General features: G+C 44.0%; 1 protein-coding gene across 6 annotated transcripts in view; it reads left to right on the forward strand.

Annotated features, from left to right (window-relative positions):
* Window positions 1-25,465, forward strand: part of syt1a (synaptotagmin Ia) — a 274,765-nt gene that overhangs the window by 83,476 nt on the left and 165,824 nt on the right. For all 6 annotated transcript variants that reach the window (XM_041978100.1, XM_041978099.1, XM_041978101.1 and 3 more), the window contains one exon: window positions 3,552-3,605. The gene's annotated coding sequence lies outside the window, so the exon portion shown is untranslated. The remainder of the gene's footprint in view (window positions 1-3,551; window positions 3,606-25,465) is intronic.

Consider the following 25,465-nt stretch of genomic DNA (forward strand, 5'->3'; position numbering starts at 1 on the left):
CCAGTCCAGCCAGGTTGTTCTGGTTGCTTTTTTTTGGCGTGACGGTGATGTTTGTGCTCGCCTCCAGCAGACTCTGGGGGTAAATGTCGGTTTCGGATGTTAGAGGGAACACTGGACAACATAAGATAAAGTTGGGATGGTGAAAACCATGAATAGGTAAAACCCTGAGCTGAGAATTTGATCTGGAGTCTAGAGCAGAGGTCACTAACAAGCGGACTGTGGTCTGTATCAGGACCCAGAACCTGACCCACAGTGGTAAACAGACAAGGGTTTAACAGGCCGGTAACAAGACCAGAAGGAGGAAGAAAGCCAGCTAGATGAAACAAAGACAGACTGGGCCAGAGAACGGAGCAGTTTATAACTGGGCTTGTTTTTCTGTCGCGGGTTTTTGGGCCTGTTCTGTTCCTGGTATGAAGTCCTCCTGATTCTCCACAATGAAGCAATAACCCATGGATGCGGAGCGGGAGACAATGCAATAGTCCGTTTCCATGGTTACCTATTTTCCCTGGATAGAACACCAAACCAGCGTTCTATCGTCACCTGAAAGCAACAATGCCCAATGATAAATAGGAAATATGTCATATATACAGTATATGTCAATGTATATAATAAAGGGTAGGAGAAGGTGTACTGGAAGGCGATTTAGACCTGGACATGATAAAGAAGCCACTTCCTGTCAGACTTTCCACCAATCAGAGAGCTTAGATTGACGGTAACATCCAATCAGGAGCAGCCAAAGATCAACCAGTGAGCAGAAAGTTCTATGTGTGTGTGAAAAGAAGAAAAATAATGCTCCTCTATGGCTGGAATAAAGCCAAGAAGACGTTTCTGATGCACGGTGGCGCCACAAAGCAGCTGTGTTATTCAGAAAGTACTGTTAGTAATAAATTCTTCTTTCTTCTTCTGGTCGGCCTTCATGCTGCTGTATCTATTCATACGTTCATTTTACATCATTTTAGCCTCAGAATCTGACAGCTGGGAAACATCATGATGCCGACTGGGGTTAAAAGCTCCAGCTTCTACATTTTATACGGAACAGGCAGTTTAAAAATAGTAAAACATGTCAGCAGTTTTAAGGGTTTTTGTTGCTCGTTTTTATTATCCCAAACCTATTTGATGCTTCTTAAACTAGTTTTTATGTTATTTTATTGACAAGTAACCCTTGTTGGTTTCTTGTGTGCATGATGTACACATTATTGTCTAAAATTCCATGTTTGATTTCAGGATTTTCACTTGATGAGATTTAAAGGCACTGGCGTGTTGTGGGACCCTCAGCTGCCATTGCTCAGGGTAAAAGGTTTCTCCTTGACCTGCTCCTTAAAAAGAAAACATGCACCTAGGGCCTCTTCAGCAGGCTTATTGGTTGTCAGTGACTGCCAATGTGCTCCACTGGTATCCCCGGGCATCTGAAGTCTATTTTAGGTACATGTATGCCAGTGGGTAGACACAGAGGTGTTTTGTTTTCCAAGTCCACGTGACTGTTACACTCTCATGAAACACCTTCCCAGTAAAAGCACAGAGCTGGCTCTCAAAGCCCTCCTGCTGTCTTCTGGTAAATATCAGCTGCTAATTAGTGGCTGTTTATATCTTTCACGGCATCATCTTTTGGAAGACAGCTGGCTCGTTCTGGTACTGATTTTATGCCCTTCATCCAATCAATGAACATCTCTGCTGCTGGCTTCTCACTCTCCTTTTCCGTGTGAATGCTTCAGTCTAAAGAACAGCTAATAAACCGGGTAGTGTTGGAGACTTTTGCTTTCATATTTCACATATTGCAGGAAAATGATTCATGCTGGAAAATGAACAGGAAGTTTAAAACTTTGTTTCTTTAACTTCAGTTTACCGAACACAGTGAAGTTTACCGTCTGATACCGGCCACATGTAGGCAGGCGTTTACACCGCCCGGCATTGAGGGGTGTTGGCCAACCCATTTACATTTTAGAAAGAGAGCATTAGTCCCCAAGCTGCAACCTCAGACTGGAAAACAAGACCAGAGTGCTGCAGTTTTTACATACTTGCTTCTTACAACAGCACGACTGAACTGACAGATTTTGTCAAAGCTAATTCAAGAGTCAAGATTAGTCAAGTGTTTAGTCATTTTCCCAGTAAGGAAACAAGTTTCCCTGAACAATGAAATTCTTACTTTGCTGTCCACACTGAATGCCATAAAAGATTATAAAAATAAATAACTTAAAAAACTAGATAGAAGATAAAGATAAGATAAAAAGCTCTGAGTAAATAATCTGTGTACATAAATGTAGATTTTAAGACGCATGTGCAATATCTATTATAAGTAATAAGACACATAAGCAGGTTGACCATATAAAGTCAGTGTGCAGGTGCAGGCATTCATCCTTCATCCTACCTGTACTCTGAGACTTCTCCAGCATCTAAAAGTCTTAATTCTGGCTCTGTCCCTTTCTCTCTGTCTTTTCCTGTCTTCCTGTGGAAATGTCCTCTTGGGTTTCTTGATGCAAAGCTGTAATGTTTGGTTTCTCAGCCTCCACACGGCCCGTTTCCACCAACCGGTCCTGCTACGGGTCAGCGCACATTTTTTGTGTTTCCACTGATCCGACCCAAAAGGGTAAATGAACTGCACTTATACAGCACTTTTCTAGTCATCTTGACCACCCAAGGAACTTTACCACTACATGTATCCACACACACGGTGGCTATGTACTGAGTGCTTTGCTCTGTCACACACACACATTCATTCCCAGATAAACATGTGTATTTTCTGAGAGAAGTAAGCATTTGGTTAATTTTGAGATCACTGCAATAAAAAAAGTCAAACTGTAGCGTAGATGACGGGTAAGGTCCCTCAGCCAACCACACTGCATTGGTTTTACCGCCGTCAACGCTGCGACTTCACAGCCGGTCTCATTGGTCCCTACACTGCCCCCCACTTCTTACTCGCGTATTACAGCTTGAGAAGGATGCGCACAAATGATGATTCAAAGAAACGCAAAATATGCAAAGCAGCCATGATGAACACGTCTACGTAATTATTTTTTAAACCCTGAGAAGGAGCAAAGCAGTGGTTGTCAGCATGTCTTTATCATACATTTCATTACATTTAAACCCAAGAAAATCAGATACAATCATAAACTGTGCAGAGGTGTTCTTTCCCTGTTTAGGGTGGAGCCTTATCAACTAATCCTATGTTTTGTCTTTTATTTGCACTTAATCATGGAAAGGTACATTTTTATTGGTATGAAGAGTTAATCAGTGGTTAACTACCATCACACGTCGACCCTCAGGCACCAGTAGCTTTTATTTAAAACTACAGTTAATTGTGTGTTAAATGCTGGACATCTTAGTTAAAAACCCTTTGTGACCCACTAATTTAATATGTGTTATTCAGATGTCTTCATGGACTCATTTGACGTTTCTGTTTTACCAAAAAAAAAAAAAAAAAAAAAAAAAAAAGCCTCTTCTTCAACCACTCGTCATCTTTTCTCCTGACCTTAATTTACCAGCATGGCTCCGTGTTTTATTGTAATTCACAGGTTTTTTGTTTGGATATTGACTCTGTGCTTTTCCTTTTTCAGTGAACAGCCATCTGGAAAAGAAAGTCTGGGAAAAACCTTCAACCTGAAGATATTGTGAGTGTGAGGCCAACAGGCTCTTCATCAAATCTGTCTTATTAACCTGTCCGCTGAATGCAATCAGCAAATATAATGTAGTCCATTTATCATGTGCTATCCAGTCCCAAATTTCAATTTAGAAAGCAGTTGTTTAATTTGTAAAAATGATTTGCAGTATGAATATTTCTGAAATGAATTGATATAAGTGATAATAGAGCAAACAGCAGCACCGTTACTCACTGACGCACTGAAACATAGATACAAGATGCTTGAGGGCCTCTGGTCTTATTTGAGATGACGATGTTGTCCTGTTGCTTCTCTTAATGAGATCTGGAGGCATGCAATCTAATATTCACCGCTGAGGCTCCACGTGGCCGCTGAGCCTGCAGCCCAGGAAGCTGTTCAGTCAGGACTCTTATTCTCCACCATCCACTAATATCACTCAGTTCTGTGGTTTGCTGTATATTCCAGGCCTGGGATTTTATATTACAGTAAACATTCAGAAACAACTGCTTCAGGTTTCTGTGTTTTCACTAATTTATTTTTGGTAATGTGGTTCAGAAAGTTTGTGTTGAACAGAAAAATAAAAATGTTCTGAAAGCTTAGTTTAACATCTAAAGATGTAGGTGTACTGAATAGCAGTGGTTTCCCACAAACCACAGCTTTTCTACTGCGTTGGTAGAGAGGGTCCACAGAGGGTCTGATAACAGAGGTTTTGGTTCCTGGAACCGGTTCCACAGAGAGGGTCTGATAACTGAAGCGTCTGGTTCCTGGAACCGGTTCCACAGAGATGGTCTGATAACTGAAGCGTCTGGTTCCTGGAACCGGTTCCACAGAAAGGGGCTGAAAGCTGGAGGTTCTGGTTCCTGGAGCCGGTTCCACAGAGAGGGTCTGAAAGCTGAAGGGGCAGGTTCCTGGAACCGGTTCCCCAGAGAGGGTCTGAAAGCTGGAGGTTCTGGTTCCTGGAACCGGTTCCACAGAGATGGTCTGATAACTGAAGCGTCTGGTTCCTGGAACCGGTTCCACAGAGATGGTCTGATAACTGAAGCTTCTGGTTCCTGGAACCGGTTCCACAGAGAGGGTCTGACAGCTGGAGGTTCTGGTTCCTGGAGCCGGTTCCACAGAGAGGGTCTGAAAGCTGGAGGGTCTGGTTCCTGGAACCGGTTCCACAGAGAGGGTCTGAAAGCTGGAGGGTCTGGTTCCTGGAACCGGTTCCACAGAGAGGGTCTGAAAGCTGGAGGTTCTGGTTCCTGGAACCGGTTCCACAGAGAGGGTCTGATAACTGGAGGAGAGTGAAGTGCTGTGGTGGGAAAATCTGAAATTCTGAGATCTTTAACATCCAGTGGAGCTTGATCACTAACAGCTTTATATGTGAGGAGAATTTTAAATTCTGTTTAGATTTAACAAGGAGGCAAGGCAGTTTATTTGTACAGCACATTTCATGTACAGGACAATTCAAAGTGCTTTACATAAAACAAAGATATTACAGATATTTAGAATAGTAAAAGGCATCAACACATAATCAACACATAATCACAATAAAATAATAAATTACATTAAAATGATTAAAAGCAAGATAAGTTAAAAAAAAGTTACCGTGCAGATTTCATGCATAGGCGCATGAGAAAAGAAATGTTTTTAACCTGGAGCTGATGAATAGAAGATCAAACTAGAGAAGATCTTGGATAATAATTTTCATCAGAACCCTCGCTGCAGCGTTTTAGATCAGATGGAGACTTTTCAAAGCATTTCTGGGACAGAACAAGAATCAGGAATTCTTTATTTTATTGATTTATTTACCAGGACAGTGCATATTAACAACAGATAACCTGTAATGTGCCAGAATTAGCCAAGAGCTAGTTTTCATCTGTGGTCCTGTTGGCCAGTTGTACAGTGGCACCCTCGGTAAAACATAAAATGGTATAAACAATAGACCACAATAAAATACAACAGTAGTATTAAAGCTGTGTTAGACCATTACAGAGCAGCAGCAGAGAAGCAATATGAGAGAAAGGGTTAAAGCTCAGTGAAATTAGTAATGAAAAGCAGCAGTGGTACAAATGTAAAAGCAGCAATGTGCATATTATGAACATCAGTAAAGCAGGTTAAAACATGCTAGATGCAGAGGAAGAAGCATTAATATTATTAGCTTAAAACATAGAATTATAGCTTCCAGAGAAGTACAGGAAGAAAGTACACAACTGAAACACAAGATGGCAGCAGCAGAGGTTCAGCGCTGGCAGGGCTGACTGGTGAAGGCAGCGTTTTAGATGAGAGCGGATATATGTTCTGATGTCTCGCATTGTTGCTGTTCTATTCCTGGGAAGCCCTAACAGAGAAGGCCTGTGTGGGATGATGCAGTCACCTCTGGACACACCTCAGTGGTTCTTATAGTGGTCCAGTCCATGGACTAGTTTTTCTGCATCACGGTGAGTCAGGATGTTCCTCGTGTTGGGAATATTACATGAAAGAAGGCAGTTCTAGAAACTAGTTGTATGTGAGTTAAAGGACATATCCTGGTTCCAAATAACTTCTCACTGCAGTCCTGGAAACCAAGGTCATACCATCCAGAGTAATTACACAGATAGTCCTGAAGTTCTGAGGTCCAAAGGCAACAACCCCAATCTGTCTGGATTTAGGAGAAAATGAAGAGTTAACCAGGTCTTTATGTCATCTGATCATCTAACGCCTGGTTTCACAGAGAAGTGTATCTGAGTATCATCTGTGTAGCAGTGAAGATATTACCTGAAGGAAGCATGTACAACATGAAAAGTACTGGTCCAAGTACAGAACTCTGAGGAACTCCACAAATTCCTCTGGTGTGTGAGGAATACTCATTATTTACATTAACAAACTGGAATCTATCAGATAAAAATGATATCGCTCCTTCAGTCCCATAACAGAACTTTCCAGAGTCGAGACTCAGACTCGAGTTGAGCTGTTGCTGCTTTAGGAATGTATGTTTATTAGGTCTGCAAGTATTGGATCTATATTTATTATAAGTTTTTTTTTTTTTTGTTCAGTTTAATATTTCTGTACTCATCTTGCAGAGTTATGTCAAACCCTTTAAAAAATTATTAGGATTTTGTTGATGCACTAGAGCAGGGATCTAGCGGACCTGTTGAGCCCGTCATGATGACTCGGCATACTGTTATTGTTCTAAAATCTTCTCTCTTGCCAACATTATAAATGAAGGTCCCACTTATTGCAATGCAAAGTACCAAAATTACTGTGATGTCATCTTGTGTTCACGGCGTGTCGTGTTGGAAATGTCCGGCAGAAGAACCGGAAACAGTGATGTCTGATGAGATATTGATAAGGAAATTATATCACGTGTGAGTTTTGAAAAATCTCTACGTAAACCAATCTCTACAACCGCGTTAGTATGGACAACCCATGACTGACAGCTGCTTCAGGTGGGAGGAGACAGGTAGAAACTCAACGTTTCATTAGGGTGAACCTGCCAGCAAGAAGGTTTACTTTATGGAGTCAGTTACCATGGTAACAGACTCAAGATAAGACGTACAGCACTTTCTGAAACAGAAGAAACAGTTTTCCTCAACTCAGGGTTCACATACTCATCCTGCTTTCTGGAACAGGCCCCAGGTGTGTTGCTGCAGGGAAACATCTAAAACCTGCAGGACTGGTGGTGATCCTGCTCTAAAGTGCAGCATATCGGCCCTCCTCTACATTCAGGAGAGATGCTATGAACTGCAGCATATATCCTTCATTTATGAGACAGCAGCTGCAGCTTTTCTGAATTCAGGAAAACAAGGAAATGATCCAGAGAGGGTCAGACCAGTTTCAGCTACAGATCAGTGCTGGTAGATAAATGCTGAGTACCGATTTATGCCTTGGAAGTTATAATGCAGTCATATGAAAGCAGACCAGACGGCTGGCGTCGCATGGCAGGTCACTCGTTACACCGGAAACTGACTTGGACTGGAGCCATAGGACTTGAGACTTGACTTGGACTTTCAAAAAAAGGACTTGTGAACATTTCTGGAATGTTCTGAGTAATGGTATCAAATCCACCAAGATCCAACAGGACCAGTAGAGACAGGAGTCCATTACCGTTTCTATTACTGTTTCTGTTCTATGATGTGCTCTGAATCCTGACTGAAACATTCAAAAGAGATTTTTTCTGAGCTAATATTTATACACACACATATGTGTGTGTGTGTGTGTGTGTGTGTTAGGGTATTTATTAGGGGAAAAACCTGAATTCCATGCTTGGGATGGGGTGTTAAAGCTCATGCAGTTATCAGAACTGATTGTTAAAGGGACGCGAGGCTCATCACACCGGTGACTCTTAATCAGCCTAATTACGGCGCCGAGCAGAAACCGCCGTTGTTCTTGTTCTTGTTCTTGGCTGTTCATGATGGGCTGTCACAGCTCTGCACAAGGCTGTCGTATTTGCTATTAAACCAGACTAAATTAAATTCTTCTGAATGAGTTGGACACTATTTTCTTTCTAGATATCTGGAAGTATGATTAAAGCTGAATTAAACCAAAGAGCCAGCTTCCGCTGTCCTTCTGTTTTAAAGGGGAAATATTCTTTATTGTTGTGTGCATCTGTGTCTTCCTGGCTGCTGTTTCTTTTGTTTATTTTACAAGTCAAATCCTGGAACTGTGGAGCTTGTTAGACCAGGTTTAAGTCCAAATCTCCGGGGTAATTTGACTTTGAACCACTTTAGTGTTAAATGGATATAACCTGTAAATGTTGCCATTTATATGTTAGATTTATGTCATGACTCATGCCTGCATAACGTCCTGCTGTCTCTCTGCCAACCTTCATTTTTATATATATCCAGTAATATATGGAACTTTTCTTGGGTTTCTCCCTTGTCCAAAAAGTCTTTTCCCTGCATCATCTCTGCTTGAGCATTAAGAATGCTGTGTTGAACAGCAGTGTGTGTGGCAAAATGCTGCAAGAAAACTCGGATACTAGGATATACTAGGAAACTAGGATGCAGTGGTACAATTCAGTACTACATGTTTTCAGATTTCATCGTCCTGAGCCTTTTTGTCAGAGCTGCTGAACTCGCTTTGCTTCAGCTTTTCATTTTTCTGAAGACGAATCTTAATTGTTCCAAGTTTTAAGATCATCAGGCTCATTTTGGTATCAGAAGCTTGACAGAGGCTACAGGACTCAGCCAGAACAGTAACACTAGAGTGTAAGTAATGTTTGACTATCACAGTTCCAAAAAGTCATTTTCATATTTATGAGGATGACCTAATACTTCAGCTGTTAAGGTTGATGATAATTCAGTGTGAGTGCTGGGTAACTTCTGAAATGTGCAGATATCACTCATCTGCCCTGTAATTAGATGTAGTGAAACACCCACCCCGTCTGTCCCCGCTGTCACCGGTGATTGATAGACTTTGCACATCCCACCTCCACGTTCACTTCGCCGCTGTTCACGCCTCATACCTGATCCCGCTTTCAGAGATGTTTCCACTGACTTCCATTAGTAAACATATTAATCATCCTTCAAGCCATATGATTGGGTTAAAATTTACATTTAGTCTAGATTTTGCCTGAGGGAAGTCCAGAGTAATGATTTATCTATAAACTCTGGGCTGACAATCCCCTAAAGAACTGTTTGTACGGTACCACTAAGCCCCCAGGATTTCCATATTAAAAGAAGGCGAGCTCACATGATTTGACCAAATTATCCAGCACAAGTGCCAACGATGTCCAGCATTAAATTAGCTCGTTCATGAGTTGATTTAAAGCTTTGTTTCTATTGCACACAAGAACAGAACTATTTAAAAAAGTAACTATGTCGGTAATATTACCCCCCCCCATGAAGAACTGTCCTTTTATTGAGTCATATGATGTGTTTTAACTTGCCAAAGTTTGTAAAATCAAGTTAAAACTGAAGATTATCTCTGAATAGACGCAGTATAAAAAATTTAGTGAGGCTTCAAGCTGTCACTTGAGAAAGCATCATGCCAAAAAACAGAAGTTGACATGCAAAGAAAAGAAAGAAATACTGATGCTCACCAAGCAGGAAGAAGATGTACAAAGTTATCACCACGTTTTAGAGAGCGACGCAGTACAGAACAAGCCTGGCAGAGGGAGAGGGTGAAGGATGTCAAAGGCCTGGAAAGAAAACGAGTAAGAGGTGTGTCTAAAGACCCTAGGACATCTGCCAAGTCAGGCATCGTAGTCTCAGAGATGGCAGTTACTAGAGCTCTGTACAGGAATGGACTGAGAGGCTGCAGACTAAGAAGTCCACTTCTGGAGAAGATTCTCCTTCAAGCCAGCCTGAAGTATGCCAAGGAGTAACTGCTTCTGGAACTGGGATTCTTTTCAAGGTACAAGGAATCATGAAGAAGCAAACATATGTAAAGAAAAACGGAAGCAGGCAGCAGCAAAGCTTTGCTGTCCAACATGACAACGACCTGAAGCATTCGTTTCTCCTGGTGAAGAACCTAGAAGACCAAAGTGAAAGTTGAATGGGTTCCTCTGAAAACCAGTGGCACATCCGGTAAAAGCCTGAGATTTCCCAGTAGAAAATCTGCTTTGATTACTTAGAAAACGTGTCAGCAGCTGCGTTTCCATGGCAGTATTTGGCAAAATAAAAGCGACATTTCTAACATTTCGATAAAGTGCAGTTGTGATTTGCAGGTGTTTCCATTGAATGGTGTTTAGCACATTAGCCGTTATTCTCGTAAAATCTCGTCCCGCGAGAGGAGGATAGAGATTTATAAATCTTTGTTTGCTATCAGGGATGACGATTACATTTTTTTCTTTATTTGTAAAAAGATTTCCGTCTCCTCCTGCGTCTACTCAGACTGCAGCATCTCTATTTGAAATGAACTGGTCACATGACCCGCTACGTCGCGCCCGGTGAGGCAGAAATGCAAGAAAAGCATTTCCATCACATTTTTGCGATATACTTCTATATCGACATGTCTGACAAACCACCTCATGAGAGAGTACAACTTTTTAACGATATTTGGAAGCTTTTTCTAAATGTAGGTCTTTCTATTACCGGTTTTTTATTAAGATATGTAGCTTTTGCGCAATTCTAGGGGTTATGGAAACACACCTAGAGACTTGTAGGAAAGTGAAACTCCAAATTTCCAAAAAAAATGCAGAATGCAGTGATTTCCAGATAGTTTGTCCCACTCCTGGAACTGCTGGTCGGGTACTTCTCATGGAAGGGACTGAAGGAGGTACAACAGATCCTTCTTTAAAAATGGTATCAAATCCCATCTCCTCCTAGTTCTGTTGTTCAGAGGGAGAATGTTTTTTGAAAATCATGACAGGTCCTATGATGAAGTTATCAGTCAGCTGGACCATTCACATTATAAGTTAAATGAAAGGAAGGAACAAACCAAAACAGCAACCTTTCCATTAGATAATTCACCTTTAAACACACCACAGACACCACCCAACGGCTGCCCCAGTTTCGACCCTTATGAAGCCCCGATGGTGCGAGGGCGGTGAGGGAGATCCTCAGTCCGGTGCAGCACGTTTTATTGCTCATCTGGATACACAAGTCAATATTCCGCTAGTTACAGTGACATTCAGTTCTGCTTATAAATTACTCGGTGAAATTTACTGTATGTGTTTGCAGTCTGTACTCCCTTTACCAGAAGCTGGGTCCCCGGCTACACCTCTTTGGGAACCAGACAGATTTAAACTGGTCTAAACTGGTGCCCTTGACCCCAATGAAATGCTTGAGGCTTTGTAATAAGATTTTATGGTCAGTGGTGTCAAATGCAGCGAAGCAGAGAAAAGCCCATTATCAGGAGCGATTAGAAGGTCGTTTGTAACTTTAAGTAATGCAGTTTCAGGACTGTGTAATCTAAATCCAGATTTTTCTGCAAATGGCTGACTACCTGATATAGAGCTACTGTTCTGAGGATCTTGGAGATAAGTGGAAGGCTGGATTTAGGTCTGTAATTGGCAAGATCAAGAGTGGGTTTTTTAAGCAGTGGTTTTATTACAACAAGCTTAAAGGCTTTTGGTACATAGCCAGGTGATAAAGACAGATTAACCGGGTTAGGTATGGAGGTATTGATAAAAGCTTTGGCCATAAACAAACTATATTTTCCATACCGTATGAACAATACTCTCTTGGAGTTGCTGTGGGTTTAATGTGTTTTCAGCCTGTCACAAACTGTTTGGTGACCATTAGATGGGATGGCTTGTCTCTGCAAGTACAACTTCACGGTCTGCACATAGCGAGAGAGCGAACAAAACATCCCCCCAGATGAGCTTAAGAGAAGACAGCAGATGAGGGCGGATGGCTTGGTGTGTTCAGAATGGCCAAAGGGGAAGCCATTTCCTCCACTACTCCAATCCCCCTGGCTCTGTGGTGCCAATCTGTCCTTTGTGAGCCAAAGTGACTCAGACACATTGCGGTCACCATGGGCTGGAGGAGATATTACAAATCCAAGGCACAGATCCAGTTTGTTCTTTTCCCATGAGACAGGAACGTGGGCTTAGCTGTTTAAGACCCTCCTGGTCTCCAGGGATGTCAGATCTGTTAGTTACGTTTGATGTGTTTATCAGTAAAAAGTCAAGCTGAGCTCAAATAAAACCGGATGAATCTTTTAACTGTCTCTGTAATGCAGTCTTGCTTTGTTAATGGGCCACAGCTGAAAACGTGAATTTACTGCCATTACGGCTGTCCTGTGGTTTTATGATGCAGTTAAATTAACTATTTATATTTCACTTTTTTAAAGGAAATGTGTGATTTGTTTCCTTTCTTTACAGCTCCACATTGCCACATAATCCTATGGGAGCCTTTATTTTCTATACAAAGCTCCAAAGTCAGTACATTCCATCATTTCACTAATGAAGGGAAGAGTTTGATTGTTTTGGACCTATTCAGTAACAAAAAGGAGACTAAAGGAAAAAAGGATTAGATGAAACTCTGTTTTTAGAATTGATCCATTTTCTTGTCAAGTCCAGGCAGGGAGAGAAAAGCACAAACATGACATCACACACTAAATGTATGTGTTAAATTGACAAGTTTTCTTTCATCTTGACTTTTTTGTATTGGTTGAAAATGGCTTCATAACAGCTGTTACTCATTGGGGCCAAACTAGATACAAAAGCTTGCATGTTGGTGTACAGCTTCAGAAATTTTTACCTTCTTAACTCAACTTTAGTTATATAGCCCTTTAAAGCAACCACAGCTGAAACAAAGTGCTGTACATAAATAGACAAAGTTACACATAAAAATACAAGAATCAACAGGGAAATAAATAAACAACATCAGGTTTAATTTGAAGATGATAATAATGTGCCAAAGAGATCACTGACGATACTTTGGCTCAAGCTATGGAGACTTCTTAGGATGTCAGAAGAAGTTCATGCTAACTAAGCTGGAAAGACTCTAAAGACTTTAACTTCACAATGTCTTACATAACTCCACCACGAAGAGAACACTGAACACAAAGATCAGTAAGACAAGTAGAAAAGCCCAAAAACAGCCGAGCAAACAAAGAAAATCAGAAAGACTCGCAATGTTGATGAATGATGGTAAAAAAATATTTTTTTCACACAACCAGTTAACCAGTTAATCAGTCAACACAACTAGTTAAGTAGTCAACACAGCCAGTTAACCAGTTAATACAACTAGTTAAGTAGTCAACACAACCAGTTAACCAGTCAACACAACTAGTTAAGTAGTCAACACAGCCAGTTAACCACTTAATGCAACTAGTTAAGTAGTCAACACAACCAGTTAACCAGTCAACACAACTAGTTAAGTAGTCAACACAGCCAGTTAACCAGTTAATGCAACTAGTTAAGTAGTCAACACAGCCAGTTAACAGTTAATGAAACTAGTTAAGTAGTCAACACAAGGTAACCAGGTGACCAGTCAACACAACTAGTTAAGTAGTCAACACAGCCAGTTAACCAGTTAATGCAACTAGTTAAGTAGTCAACACAACCAGTTAACCAGTCAACACAACTAGTTAGGTAGTCAGCACAGCCAGTTAACCAGTTAATGCAACTAGGTAAGTAGTCAACACAACCAGTTAACCAGTCAACACAACTAGTTAGTTAGCACGTTTACAATATGAGCCACCTGCTGGTGTTAGTTGGATCCAGAGTTTTATGGACCAGTCATCTCACTGGTAAAATGCTGGTAAAAGTCTGTCTCTGCTGGTTAAGAATAAGGCTTGGCACTAACTAACGAACTAACTGGATGGATCTGAATATCTCTTGAAATGAAGCAGTTGCAGCTGTAAAATGGCCAATGTACACTACCGCTCAAAAGTTTGGGGTCACCCAAAAATGTCATGTTTCTTCCATGAAAACTCACATTTTATTAAACAAATGGGATGCAAAATCAATAGGAAATATAGTCAAAACATTGACAAGGTTAGAAATAATGATTTGTACTTGAAATAATAATTTTGTCCTTCAAACTTTGCTTTCATCAAAGAATCCTCCATTTGCAGCAATTACAGCCTTGCAGACCTTTGGCAGACATCTAAGACCTGCAGGATAGTGTGCCTTGAGGACCAGGGTTGGGAATCACTGGTTTAGAGCTCTGCTTTGGGTCATTGTCTTGTTGTAGGACAAAATTGGCTCCAATCAAGCGCTGTCCACAGTGTATGGCATGTCATTTGAAAATGGAGTGATAGCCATCCTTATTCAGTATTCCTTTTACCCTGTACAAACCTCCCACTTCACCAGCACCAAGGCATCCACAGACCATCACGTTTCCTCCACCATGCTTGACAGATGGTGTCCAGCACTGCTCCAGCATCTTTTCATTTGTTCTGCGTCTCACAAATGTTGTTCTTTGTGATCCAAACCTCAAACTTAGATTCATCTGTCCATAACACTTTTTTCCAGTCTTCCTCTGTCCAGTGTTTGTGTTCCTTTGCCCATCTTAATCTTTTTCTTTTGTTGGCTAGTCTCAAAATGACTTTTTCTTTGCTACTCTGCCTAGAAGGCCAGCATCCTGGCGTTGCCTCTTCACTATTGACGTAGAGACAGGTGTTTTGCGGGTACCATTTAATGAAGCTGCCAGATGAGGACCTGTCAGGCATCTGTTTCTCAAACTAGAGACTCTGATGTGCTTGTCCTCTTGCTCAGTTGTGCACCAGGGCTTCCAACTTCTCCTCCTGTTGTGGTTAGAACCAGTTTGTGCTGTTCTTCAAAGGGAGTAGTACAGACCATTGTAGGAGATCTCGAGTTTCTTGGCCATTTCTCTCATGGAATAGCCTTCATTTCTCAGAACAAGAATAGACTGACGAGTTTCAGTAGAAAGTTTTTTTTTCTGGCCATTTTGAGACTAACTGAACACACAAATGCTGAAGCTCCAGATACTGAACTAGCCAAAGGAAGAGCAATTTTTTTTTGCCTCTTTAATCCGTACAACAGTTTACAGCTGTGCTAACATGACTGCACAAGGCTTTTCAAATGATCAATTAGCCTTTTAACATGATAAACCTTAGCTTTAACATTAGCTAACAGAATATGCCACTGGAACACAGGGGTGATGGTTGCTGAAAATGGGTCTTTGTACACTTATGTAGATATTCCAATAAAAAAAAAACACCTGTTTCCAGCAATAACAGTCATTTACCACATTAACAATGTCTAGATTGTATTTCTGGTTAATTTCATGTTATATTAAATGAAGAAAATGCTGCTTTTTTGAAAGAGGCTTATAAAGGGAATAATTTGGAACGATTAGGTCAAAGTCCTGAGCTTGATTTAATAGAAATGTCATAGCAGGCCCTGAGGTGCATATTTCATGTAACATCCCAGAGATAAAGCTTAGCTGTCTGAGGGCAGGCTAAAAGGGGTCATTCCTGATTCTAAGGCATGCCCTCACTGACGTTTTTTAGTGAACTTCTGTAGAGGTTTAGCCAAGAATCCAGTGGCTGGATTTTCTTACATAAATCAGTCTTCCATTAGATATTAAATCCTATTTTCTAATAAAACTGCAATAACTGCAAAATAACAAATCTTGCATGTTGGTGACATGATTTTTATGATGGTAGTTGTGTATCTTAAGTTAAATTCTCAAGTTATTTGTTCACATCAGCCAGCAGCAGCAGGAACGTTTTAATAAGCGTCTGTGTTCTGTAAACAGCTAAAGTAAATTTTTATGCTATTAAAGTGTACCGGGCTGATAAAACATTAGACTTGATTAAACCACAGTAATCATTGTCATGAAAATAAAAACTGAGCTGGGACTGGGACTGAGCATGATGAGCGTGCAGCCTTCCTACTTTACCATTTCTTAGAGCAAAGTTTTCACTGACTAGAATAAATATATTAACACGCAGGACTAGGCCTGTCACGATAACAAATTTTGCTGTACGATAAATTTTCTCAGATATTATCGCGATAAATGATAATATTGTGCAAAGCGATAATGTTGTCATTTTGAGACCATTTCAACTAATATAATAATATAATGACAATGCCATAATAATACCTACGGTAGTATATAGGCCTATGTATATGTGCCTGCGCATTACAGGGGTTATTACGGTAGACCAGGAAGTGGGGGCTTTGTACTGATGTTGTAGGCTACTTGTGTGTTCTGCTTACATGTGGGGAGCAGTGAAACAATAAATGAGGAGGTGCTTGCAGCTATTATTTCTCCATTCGACGTATTTACATATTTCAGCATAAGAGGATTAGCGCAAGAGCGTGAGAAGACACTTAAATACGCGAGTCTCACGGCCAATGCGTGTTGGCAGCCCTGCAAAACAAATGCGGCTTACCGGCTCGCACAGGTGCTTCACCACGGTCTCGTGCTGCAACATGCTGCCGTCAAGTATGACACTAGAGAGATCACTATGCAAGAAACCAGAGCGTTCAGTCGAAATACTCCATAGTGAAACTTATTGTCATACACAGTGTATGGTAAAGTAAGGGGGGGACAAATAAAAATTATCGCGGCCGGCGAACTTATCGCGCTCATATTTTTCTACCATTCAATTAATTGACTTATTGCTTATCGCGACAGGCCTACGCAGGACTACTTTTATGTTTGAACAGTCAGCGTTTGTGTTTTCTTCTGCCTCATCTGTGACTCCCAGATCCGCCTGCTGAATGTGGTCCTTAATCATTTAAATTTACTTCACCACTGTCTTTTTACTATAATAATTGGATTTATTAGGGGATGGAGGCTATGCCCTGACCTCTTGGTTAATAACTCCACTGACTAACCTTCAAACTTACCAGGAGGTTTTATTTCATCAGATGCTCCATCATCACTGCATCTTAAAAGGATGCTGGATGTGTTTGGACACAGCAGCGGTTTGCTTCACAAACTGTAGCAGATTCAGTATGTAAAGACAGATGATATTTATTCTGCAGTTCCACTTTTCCCTGTTTTCCACTTCACCGAAAGGATGTTTGTGCATTCATGGGACCAGGCTGCAAGTTCAGGAATGACCCGTTTGGACATAAAGCTGCTTTTATGTATGCGATACAAACCCCCTGCTTGTGCTTGGGCACAAAAATGAAGTCTGAATGAAACCCAAAGACTACAAGCCAAACACAAATGTGCAAGCTTAAACAAAAAGGGCCACCCGGGCCTTATAACAAACGCCAAAGTTTCCAAAAAAATTCAAATACAAAGTTGTCAAAGGTCTACAGAGAAGAGCATCAAACCCAAATGTTAGGCAAACTGTGGCGAGCACACACACAGCTGCCCTGAATCATCGTCAGCTGATAAACCAGGACGAGGAGGAAGAGCAAGCGGCCAATCCTGGTTCGAGGACGTCACAGCCAACCAACCGCAGGCAAGGAACCGCACAGCAAAGCACGGGTGGAACAGACAGCCGTCCAATCGTCTGGGCAGGATCACATGGTCAGATTAACATAAAAGCAGTGGGCCATAACACACTCCTCCTCATGAGTCAAAGCCCTAAAGGGTCGGTGTCAGCAGGTTACAAATCTACATCACCCAGGGTGCCACAGTCTCGACCAGGCGTCAGCCCTCTTGTGTCGAAGCTCCAAGATGAAAAGTGACTGTAAGACATGAGAGGGTTGTGATCAGTGTACATGATAACTGGGCCAGACCCAGCATACCCAGTAAAGCCGGTGTCTCTTTCTTAAAGGAACAACGGAGCTGGAGCCAGGCTGAATTTACAAAAAAAATAACTAACAGGAAGATTAGAGCCGTCGTAACGTTCCTGTAACAACACAGCACCAGCATGCCCACCAGCGACCTCGCCATCCTCTACAGGCTCCACCAAGCCATGCTCAGCCTCAGAGGACCCCACCTCCACAGCGGCTGGGCTAGCAACAGGAACATGGCAGACACACCAGCCACTTGACCTCATTACCACACCACCACCACCTCATGTTTCAGTGTCAGCAGCTGCACCAGCCTCCTCACAACTAGAGCCTTCAGCTCCTTCTGTAGGACCTGCTTTGGGCTACAGATGGACAAGTGGGCCGCTGTTTGAGCCAACTCAATTTTATGGCACTGATTTAACTGATCAGGAAAGGGCTGCTCCATAAATTGACCCAAATCAAACAGTGCCATGTCTTACCTCCACGAACATACACATGATCTGAATCTCACCCTGGGATTGTAACCAAGGTATCGCTTCAAAAATGAGGACAAGCAGGAATCTGTGTCCATCTTTATTCTTATTTTCATTCATCTTTTGGTACATATATATATATATATATATACTTGCAGAGAGATTAGTATTAATCCATTAAGATATGGGAGCGGCATGGCTCAGTGGGTAGAGTGGTCGTCCTGTACCACAAGAGTTGCTGGTTTGATCCCAGCCCGTTGAGCTCATGTCCAGGTGTCCCTGAGCAAGACATCGAAGACCAAATTGCTCCTGATGGGTCGTGGTTAGCGCCTTGCATGGCAGCTTCTGCCATCAGTGTGTGAATGGGGGAATGTGACGTATATGTAAAGTGCTTTGGATAAAAGTTCTATAAGTACAGACCATTTACCAAAGATATGAACAATCTTTGAACATTCGTGAATCTGGCTGGTTTTTCATAAAAAAAAACTTCTTGAGTATCACTTAAGAACAAATTTAAGATGATTCATAAGAAGATGTTGGTGAATGTGACCCACTGATTCTTATTATTGTCCCAAGGAAAAGAAAATATGCAGAGCAACATTTTCGTCTTCCTTTAACGATGTAAACTGACCCACCGCCCGAGTTTTAACTTACCAGTGTGCTGTTGGGAAGTTCCCTCCCACTCACCTGTTCCTGCTCCACATACAAGTCTAAACCAGAACAGGGACTTTAGCAACTCTCAGGTAGGTTTCTCAGTTTAATGACCAGATACATTTTGTGTACACAGACCAACATGTCTGAAAACAAGTGGATTTGAATAGTTAATGTTTTCTCCTCCAGTCTTTAAGCAAAGCAGGCCAGTAGTCCCTTACTCCTCAGCTTCAAGCCAGATGTCAGGAGGACTGCTCATAGATGATCGGCTGGCTTCGGAGCAGTTTAGCTGCTTCTCTTTGTCTCTGCCTCGTGCCCATTTCTACCCCAAAGCCTGATAAGGACTTAGACTGAAGCTAATGTAATTGTGTTGAACTGTGTATTTAGCAAACCTAATCTGGCAGGGAAATATTTAAACAGCCCACCGGGGTGAACTCGGTCCCGCTCATGATGCCTGTTCAGCTGCTGACTTTGCTTATTACAGCTCACGGCCAAAACTGCAGCGTGTCATCCTCCAGACAGGAGTTTGCCATTTTGCCTGTCATGGTTTTCATATTTTTACTGGGGAGTTTGTCTTCTGATTGTTGTTTTTAGGAGATATTTGCTACCAGAGCATTAAGTTGTCAAGGAATCATTTACTAATGGTTGATGTGTCACAAGATGGCCGCGTGAGTGTCTTTGCCTGGTGCTGCCAAACAATTTATAATTTCTACAAGAATTATTCAGTCTTGTTAAAACTTTTCGAATGGGTTTGAGAAGTGTTGGAGCTGGTTCCTTTGATCCTTTTGCCAGGGATCATGGCTGATGATACGAGAATGAGGAGAGGAGATTCTGATGCTGAGAGCAGTGGAAACTCTGCAGTAATGAATGAACTGAAGCACTCAACACGAAGATGGACCGTATACAGAGCGCGTTCGAGAAGCAGGTGAACAGGAAAACTGACATCCTGCTGGGGTGTTGGAAAACTTCATTTCAGAGAACCAAGATGCTATGAAAAGGGGATTGGAAATGAACCGTCATTTGGATGTGGAAGTGGGGATCCTGAGCATAAGATGGAAGCAGTTGAGTTGAAAATTGCTGATAAAGTTTTACACAAAGGTCTTTTCGCTCCAGATGTCTCAATAATCATAGTGGGGCTGCCAAGCGTGGAAAATGAAGATCTGATGGCGAAGGTGAAAGACTTTTTTTTGTGACCCAGGACCCGACCCAGTCGCCAGCCGGGGATAGAAAAAGCTGGGCTCAGATCGGCGGAAGAGAAAGTGCTCAAGAGGAAATCAAAGCTGGAGAGCCACGATTTTTACCAGCGTCAACGGCCAAGTCTCATACAGAACAGGTGTTGGATTCTACGTCCAGGACCCTCCGCCGAGAGACTCCAGCTGGGAAGGACTTTATGTGGCAAGAAATGGAGGACTGGTGAAGCGGGCGCCTACGGAAAACTCAGCCAGAGAGCCGCTCTGAGGTGAACATGCTGTCAATGAACAGTTTGGTTTCATTCACGTAAACAGATGGATGGTAAAAACTGAACTCTGAGAAGTTCTGCTTTGCTCTCTTGAACCTGACTTCATTTGTTGAAACGAGACTTGTTTATCTAGCCAGGCACCTGTTTTGATGGCTTTGCGTGGCTTGGATCTGGTCGCACTGCTCCCAGCAGAGCCATGAAAGCCTCCGGTGGCATCGGCGCTTCTGTTAAAAACCGTAGCAGATAAATCATCACGCTGTGAGCATCGGCTGTCACGTTACTCTTTTCTTATAATTTCTTGCTTTTTATGACCAGAATTTTCAACTTTGGGGCGAAACACTGATCTTTAGTCATTTACTCACCCTGATTTACTCCATTGATGTGGATTCCATCTATATAAGCGGAGAATTTACCAGCCGCATCGCTGGTCTGAGAGGTTATATTGACGATGACGATGATGATGATGGCATAAAGCCTAGAGTGATACTGGATACAGGTGTGAATAGTCATGGAGGAGTCTTTGTTGATCTTTTGAAGGAATGTTGTGTGCTGACTAGCAGATTAAACCCTGAAAACGATCCTTTTCCTTGTGTTTGTCGGGGGAAGGCTGTGGTGGGTTACATGGTGACACCTTGTGTTAATCTTGTGCTGAATTGAAGATTTACACTCTGGATCTTCCAGACAGGTGGACATGATGCTCTCCGGTTAATTGATGAGCGGCGTAGATTACCAGTCCACTCAATATTCTGCTTAACATTAACAACGGGGGGTGTTATTAATCCTAACACGGTATACACTGAACCTAAGGGTAAAGACGAAAGAGGAGTTTTCCTGTTAATTTTTTATCTTCTGAAATTCGCCATGAAGCTTCTAGAGATTCTTCTTGAGCTGGGAAATGCCCAGAATAAGAAAGTATGTGGGTTGATCTGGTGCCTTTTGTTAGGAGAGATTTGCAGTCGGTGGATGACCTTATACTGTAAAAGCTGGGCATGATTACAAACAGATATTCGTTTCACCTGGTTCCAAATAACATCCCATTTATTCTCATCAATGTCTACACCCAGATCTGTCTGCCATTTCTCTGCTGCATCTAGTACAGCCAATGAATTAGTCTGATTTAGAACATTATAAAAGCAAGTAATTATTCTTTTAACCGGATGTTTGAGCAATAGTTTTTCTAATGGTGAAGGCATAGCATCAGAGGCCAAAGTGGTTTTCTTAAATATAAAGTCTCGGACTTGAAGATATCTAAAGAATTGACTTTTAGGGAGGCCATATTTATCCCGGAGCTATTCAAATGAACACAAAGAGGGTTCTGCAAATAAATGATGCATAGTACTGATCCCCTTGTGTGTCCAAATATTGTAACCCGAATCAGACATGCCCGGCTCAAACTCAGGATTGCCCTGTAATGGACAAAGTAAGGGAGTCAAAAGAGATCTCCCCTCCAACCGCCTGGCCAAGAACCATGCTTTAACAGTATTAGTAATTATAGGATTGTTCAGAATAAGAAAGTAATGTTGACCAGTGTTATGGTCATCTCTGTGACCTGCTGTATAAGGAGATGGATAAATACGGTTGAATTAAAAAACCCGTTTGGAGGAGAAGTCCTCGAATGAAACATCCACACTGGAGCACTGAGTAAGTGAAGTGTGGACTCAACTGTGTCCTCCAGGAAAAATGTTTCTTAAATGCGAGGAAAAACGTAGGAAAAGGGATCTTAATGACAAATTTCAGCAGCGTCAACGTAATTTTAACAGAAGGTTTCAGTTCCTTAAGAGATGCTTAGAAGAGGACAATCATCTAGAACATGTAGAAAGTAGAAACCGCAGCAGTTCTGGAAGGTTATAAATAATATTGGTCCTCAAAGACGTATGCTCCTCCCCTCTGTGGTTGTCAAGGAAGACGCTGATCCATCCATCCATCCATCCATTTTCTTCCGCTTATCCGGAGTCAGGTTGCAGGGGCAGCTGCCTAAGCAGGGAAACCCAGACTTCCCTCTCCCCGGCCACATTCACCAGTTCACCCGGAGGTATCCCGAGGCGTTCCCAGGCCAGCCGCGAGATGTAGTCCGTCCAGCATGTCCTGGGTCTTCGCCAGGGCCTCTTTCCGGTGGGACATGCCCGGAACACTTCACCAGGGAGGCGTCCAGGAGGCATCCTAACCAGATGCCTGAGCCACCTCATCTGGCTCCTCTTGATGTGGAGGAGCAGCGGCTCTACTCTGAGCCCCTCCCGGATCACCAAGCTTCTCACCCTATCTCTAAGGGAGACCCCGGCCACCCTGCGGAGGAAACTCATTTCGGCCGCTTGTATTCGCGATCTCGTTCTTTCGGTCATTACCCACAGCTCATGACCATAGGTGAGGGTAGGAACGTAGATCAACCGGTAAATCGAGAGCTTTGCCTTTTGGCTCAGCTCCCTCTTCACCACAACAGACCGGTGCAGAGTCCGCATCACTGCAGACGCTGCACCGATCCACCTGTCCATCTCCGGCTCCATCCTTCCCTCACTCGTGAACAAGACCTCGAGATACGTGAACTCCTCCACTTGGGGCAGGACCCTATCGCAGACCCGGAGAGAGCACTCCACCCTTTTCCGGCTGAGGACCATGGTCTCGGACTTGGAGGTGCTGATTCTCATCCCAGCCACTTCACACTCGGCTGCGAATCACTCCAGTAAGAGCTGAAGATCACGGCCCGATGAAGCCAACAGAACCACGTCATCCGCAAAGAGCAGAGACCCAATCCTGAGACCACCGAACCGGATCCCCTCCACACCTCGGCTGCGCCTAGAAATTCTGTCCATAAAAGTTATGAACAGAATTGGTGACAGAGGGCAGCCTTGGTGGAGTCCAACCCGCACTGGAAACGATTCTGATTTACTGCCGGCAATGCGGACCAAACTCTGACACTGGTCGTACAGGGACTGGACAGCTTGTTAATGCAAGTCCGGCACTCCATACTCCCGGAGTACCCCCCACAGGAGTCCCCGGGGAACACGGTCGAATGCCTTCTCCAAATCCACAAAACACATGTAGATTGGTTGGGCAAACTCCCATGCCCCCTCAAAGACCCCAAAGAGGGTGTAGAGCTGGTCCACTGTTCCACGACCGGGACGAAAACCACACTGCTCCTCCTCAATCCGAGGTTTGACTATCCGACGGACCCTCCTCTTTAGCACCCCTGAATAGACCTTACCGGGGAGGCTGAGGAGTATGATCCCCCTGTAGTTGGAGCACACCCTCAGGTCCCCTTTTTTGAAGAGGGGCACCACCACCCCAGTCTGCCAGTCCAGGGGGACTGTCCATGCGATACGGCAGAGGCGTGTCAACCAAGACACCCCTACAGCATCCAGAGCTTTAAGGAACTCTGGGCGGACCTCATCCACCCCCGGGGCCCTGCCACCGAGGAGCTTTTTAACCACCTCAGCGACCTCAGCCCCAGAGATAGGAGAGCCAGCACCAGCTACCCCAGACTCTGCTTCCTCATCAGAAGACGTGTTGGTGGGATTGAGGAGGTGTCGAAGTATTCCCTCCACCGCCTCACAACTTCTCGAGTCGAGGTCAGCAGCCCCCCATCCCCACTGTACACAGTGTTGACGAAGCACTGCTTTCCCCTCCTGAGCCGCCAGATGGTGGACCAGAATCTCCTCGAAGCCGTCCGGAAGTCATTCTCCATGGCCTCTCCAAACTCCTCCCATGCCCGAGCTTTTGCCTTAGCGACCGCTGAAGCTGTGCTCCGCTTAGCCCGCCGATACCCATCAGTTGCCTCTGGAGTCCCACAGGCCTAAAAGGCCCAATAGGACTTCTCCTTCAGCTTGATGGCATCCCTTACTGCCGGTGTCCACCAACAAGTTCAGGGGTTACCGCCACGACAGGCACCGACGACCTTACGGCCACAGCTGCGGCTGGCTGCCTTGAAAATAGAGGCACGGAACACAGCCCATTCGGGCTCAATGTTCCCTGCCTCACCCGGGACATGGTTGAACCTCTGCCGGAGTTGAAACTCTTTCTGACAGGGGACTCTGCCAGACGTTCCCAGCAGACCCTCACAACACGCTTGGGTCTGCCAGGCCTGACCGGCATCCTCCCCCACCATCTGAGCCAACTCACCAGCAGGTGGTGATCAGTTGACAGCTCCGCCCCTCTCTTCACCCGAGTGTCCAGGACATGCGGCCGCAAGTCCAATGACACGACTACAAAGTCGATCATCGAACTGCGGCCTAGAGTGTCCTGGTGCCAAGTGCACATGTGGACACTCTCATGTCTGAACAAGGTGTTCGTTATGGACAATCCATGATGAGCACAGAAGTCCAACAACAAAACACCACTCGGATTTAGATTAGGGGGGCCGTTCCTCCCAATCATGCCCCTCCAGGTCTCGCTGTCATTGCCCACTTGAGCATTGAAGTCCCCCAGCAGAACGAGGGAGTCCCCGGAAGGAGTGCTCTCCAACACCCCCCCCCCCCCCCCCCCCCCCCCGGGACTCCAAAAAGGGTGGGTACTCTGAACTGCTGTTTGGTGCATAAGCACAAACAACAGTCAGGACCCGTCCCCCCACCCGAAGGCGGAGGGAGGCTACCCTTTCGTCCACTGGGGTAAACCCCAACGTACAGGCGCCAAGTTGGGGGGCAATGAGCATGCCCACACCTGCTCGGCGCCTCTCACCGGGAGCAGCTCCAGAATGGAAGAGGGTCCAGCCCCTCTCGAGGGCAGTGGTTCCAGAGCCCAAGCCATGCGTCGAGGTGAGTCCAACTATATCTAGCCGGAACCGCTCAACCTCGCACACCAGCTCAGGCTCCTTCCCCGCCAGCGAGGTGACATTCCACATCCCGAGAGCTAGCTTCTGCAGCCGAGGATCAGACCGCCAGGGTCCCTGCCTCTGGCAGCCGCCCAGCTCACAATTCACCCGACCCCTATGGCCCCTCCTGCAGGTGGTGAGCCCATGGGAGGAGAGGCCCATGTCTCCCTTTCGGGCTGAGCCGGACCGGGCCCCATGGGCAAAGGCCCGGCCACCAGGCGCTCGCCTCCATGCCCCACCTCCAGGCCTGGCTCCAGAGGGGGGCCCCGGTGACCCACGTCCGGGCAAGGGAAACCTTGGTCCTTGTTTTTTCCTCATCATAAGGTTCATCTGAGCCGCTCTTCGTCTGGTCCCTCCCCTAGACACCTGTTTGCCATGGGTGACCCTACCAGGGGCATGAGCCCCCGACAACATAGCCGCTAGGATCGTCAGGACGCACAAACTCCTCCACCACGATAAGGTGGC

This window comes from Melanotaenia boesemani, chromosome 23 (genome assembly GCF_017639745.1).
Source record: "Melanotaenia boesemani isolate fMelBoe1 chromosome 23, fMelBoe1.pri, whole genome shotgun sequence".
NCBI lineage: Eukaryota > Metazoa > Chordata > Actinopteri > Atheriniformes > Melanotaeniidae > Melanotaenia > Melanotaenia boesemani.